Source organism: Silurus meridionalis, chromosome 12 (assembly GCF_014805685.1).
Source record: "Silurus meridionalis isolate SWU-2019-XX chromosome 12, ASM1480568v1, whole genome shotgun sequence".
NCBI lineage: Eukaryota > Metazoa > Chordata > Actinopteri > Siluriformes > Siluridae > Silurus > Silurus meridionalis.
Genome location: NC_060895.1, coordinates 509,099 through 513,788, shown reverse-complemented (window position 1 = coordinate 513,788; position 4,690 = coordinate 509,099).

Here is a 4,690-nt window from a genome sequence, read left to right as displayed (position 1 = left end):
AGAATAGAGTACAGTAGAGTACAGTAATATAAAATAAAATGCAGTAGAGTACAGTAATATATAATAGAGTACATTAGAGTACAGTAATATATAATAGAATACAGTAGAGTACAGTAATATATAATAGAATACAGTAGAGTACAGTAATATAGAATAAAATGCAGTAGAGTACAGTAATATAGAATAGAGTACAGTAGAGTACAGTAATATATAATAGAATACAGTAGAGTACAGTAATATAGAATAGATTACAGTAGATTACAGTAATAGAGAATAGAATACAGTAGAGTGCAGTAATATAGAATAGAGTACAGTAGAGTACAGTAATATATAATAGAATACAGTAGAGTACAGTAATATAGAATTGAGTACAGTAGATTACAGTAATATAGAATAGAGTACAGAAGAGTACAGTAATATAGAATAGAGTACAGTAGAGTACAGTAATATAGAATAAAATGCAGTAGAGTACAGTAATATAGAATAGAATACAGTAGAGTGCAGTAATATAGAATAGAGTACAGTAGAGTACAGTAATATAGAATAAAATGCAGTAGAGTATAGTAATATAGAATAGAATACAGTAGAGTGCAGTAATATAGAATAGAGTACAGTAGAGTACAGTAATATAGAATAAAATGCAGTAGAGTACAGTAATATAGAATAGAATACAGTAGAGTGCAGTAATATAGAATAGAGTACAGTAGAGTACAGTAATATAGAATAGAGTACAGTAGAGTACAGTAATATAGAATAGAGTACAGTAGAGTACAGTAATATAGAATCGAGTACAGTAGATTACAGTAATATAGAATAGAGTACAGTAGAGTACAGTAATATAGAATAGAGTACAGTAGAGTACAGTAATATAGAATAGAATACAGTAGAGTACAGTAGTACAGTAATATAGAATCGAGTACAGTAGAGTACAGTAATATAGAATAAAATGCAGTAGAGTACAGTAATATAGAATAGAATACAGTAGAGTGCAGTAATATAGAATAGAGTACAGTAGAGTACAGTAATATAGAATAAAATGCAGTAGAGTACAGTAATATAGAATAGAGTACAGTAGAGTACAGTAATATAGAATAGAGTACAGTAGAGTACAGTAATATAGAATAAAATACAGTAGAGTACAGTAATATAGAATAGAGTACAGTAGAGTACAGTAATATATAATAGAATACAGTAGAGTACAGTAATATAGAATAGAGTACAGTAGAGTACAGTAATATAGAATAAAATACAGTAGAGTACAGTAATATAGAATAGAGTACAGTAGAGTACAGTAATATATAATAGAATACAGTAGAGTACAGTAATATAGAATAGAGTACAGTAGAATACAGTAATATATAATAGAGTACAGTAGAGTACAGTAATATATAAAAGAATACGGTGGAGTACAGTAATATAGAATCGAGTACAGTAGAGTACAGTAATATAGAATATAGTACAGTAGAGTACAGTAATATAGAATAAAATACAGTAGAGTACAGTAATATAGAATAGAGTACAGTAATATATAATAGAATACAGTAGAGTACAGTAATATAGAATAGAGTACAGTAGAGTACAGTAATATATAATAGAATACAGTAGAGTACAGTAATATAGAATCGAGTACAGTAGAGTACAGTAATATAGAATCGAGTACAGTAGAGTACAGTAATATAGAATAGAGTACAGTAGAGTACAGTAATATAGAATAAAATGCAGTAGAGTACAGTAATATAGAATAGAGTACAGTAGATTACAGTAATATAGAATAGAGTACAGTAGATTACAGTAATATAGAATAGAATACAGTAGTATAAATGAGTCTAGTTGGTAAACATGGAGCTGTACTGAACTATGTGTAAGACTATGTAAACTCTATATATTAGATTGTTGCTTTATGGTTTGATTGTGTCTGTATTACATCACCAGTTATTAATAACCAGTATTTATGACCTAAACTCTTTCATCTGGAGACAGAAAGAAAAAACTTTCCTTCGGTCTTCATATGGAGCATGTAAGAAGGGAAAATAGTAAAGCACAAAAAAAAATCCCACACTGGGTTCACATACGGGATTAAATCATCTGCTGCCAAATCCATTCACACAAACTCACACACAAACACAAAACACTTCATTGTCAAGCTTCTCAACCTTAACAGAAGATGAGATACTGCAAGCCATCCAATCTTGCAATCCCACCACCTGCCCTCTGGATCCAATCCCTTCAACTAAACTTCAGACAATCCCACAAGACCTCCTGCCCTTCATCTCCACAATCATCAACAGGTCCTTAACACCTGGCTATGTGCCAAATACCTTCAAGCAAGCAAGGGTCATTCCCATCTTAAAGAAACCTGCTCTGGATCCATCAGACATCAACATCTTCAGACCGGTATCACTTCTCTCCTTTCTTTCTAAATCTTTGAAACGCACTGTTTTTAACCAACTGTCTGTCTATCTCTCACAGAACAACCTCCATGATCCGAACCAGTCTGGGTTCAAAGCGGCACATTCCACAGAGACGGCCCTTTTGGCTGTTTCTGAGAAACTGCATGCTGCTCGGTCAGCCAAGCTGTCATCTGTACTTATCTTCCTGGACCTTTCAGCAGCATTTGACACCGTCAACCACAAGACTCTCGTGTCTACCCTCAAGATCCTCGGTATCTGCGGAACAGCATGAAGGTTTGCTTTCGACCTAGATGTCGCTCATACCAGGAAACATGGAGGGGATCCACATCTGCCCCGTGCAGACTCTCCTCTGATTTCCCACAAGGCTCAGTACTTGGTCCCCTCCTTTTCTCCCTATATACCCACTCCACTGGTGAAGTCATATCCTCACATGGGTTTTCTTATCACTGCTATGCAGATGACACTCAACTCATCTTTTCTTTTCCTCCATCAGATACCACAGCTTCTGCTCGGATCTCAGCATGCTTGACAGACATATCTTCATAGATGAGTGCTCACCAACTAAAACTCAACCCCAGCAAAACAGAACTGCTGGTCATCCCAGGTGATTCATCTCCAGGTCAAGATCTCCAAATAACACATCATGACTTTCTGCTCTCCCCTTCAGCCACTGCTCATAACCTCAGGGTAACTATGGACAATGAACTGTCCTTCTTTCCACATGTTGCTAATGTTGCTCGTTCTTGTTGATTTCTTCTCTACAACATCCAAAGGATTCAACCATTTCTGTCCACACAGGCTGCCCAGGTGCTTGTTCAGTTTCTTGTGATTTTGAGACTTGACTACTGCAACTCTCTGCTGGCAGGTCTTCCCCTGAACGCTATTCATCCACTGCAAATGATCCAAAACGCAGCTGCACGACTCGTGTTCAATCTGCCCAAGTTCTCCCACACCACCCCACTGCTGCACTCCCTTCACTGGCTTCCAGTAGCTGCACGTATCAGATTCAAAACACTGATGTTCGCAATCAGTGTTGATGGAGACTCAAAGCTCTTTTGCACATCGCTCTGGACACGGACGTCTGTTAAATGCCATGAATGTGAATGTAAACACTGGAGTGTGTAATAATACTGCATAATACTGTAACATAACACTGTATAATAGTGTAATACTGAGTATAGATTATACTCACACTCAATATATAACGGTGGGTTTAAAAGGTCCTGACACACACACACACACACACACACACACACACACACACACACACACACACACACACACACACATTTCTGTAAAAACTCAACATTAATTAGGGACACAGAACAAAAAGTTATAACAATCACACAGTCTAATGCTCTGAAATCCAGCACTCAATCTCACAGAACACACACACACACACACACACACACACACACACACACACACACGCACACAAACGTTTTTCCAGGCGTTGTTTTGCTTTGCTCGTATTTCCCATTTAATAAAAGGGAGGAACGAGTGCAGGTTAACCACAACCTCAATTATATATGATCCCCTCATCTCTCTCTCTCTCTCTCTCTCTCTCTCTCTCTCTCACTCTCTCTCTCTCAAACACACACACACATACACATACACACACAAAGGTTTGTTTTCTCTAAAATCCCTGCCAATCCACTGTACTGATTGTAAGACTAAAGCACTACACAACACACCACTACACAACACTACACAACACTACACACTGCGGTTGTTCTGTGTAAGAAGTAAGGCTTTGTGAGTGATTGATCTGAGATCGTTTAGTTAGGTCTGGTCTGATCTCTTAAATACGCCTTTATCCTTCCAATAACCTTCACTCAATTACTGAGCCTATAAACCCCCTAATGGAGCTTACAGACCTCCCTCTCTCTTTAGTCACGGGTCCAGCCTCAGTGGTGGTGTCTCCATCTGATTCTCAAATAGCCTCAGTATGAAGCACTTCACATCTTCACATGAGATGAAGAAAGGCAGGATTTTAGCGATTCAGGCAGAATGAATGTGTTTTCCTTTTCTCTTGGGGCAGAAAGAGTGAGATCCTTTTTAAAACTGCGGGATGCTCTGGAGAATTTGACTGACGTGTGCATGGTGCTTGGGGGCGACTGGAACTGTACATTGGATCACACTCTGGATAGGAATGGAGAGGAACCTAATCCATCTTCTGCTACCTCACTCAGCAATATTGTCAGGAAGTACAGCTTGTGTGACATTTAGAGAGCAGAACATCCAGGAGTGAGGCAGTACACATGGGTCAAAGCATCTCA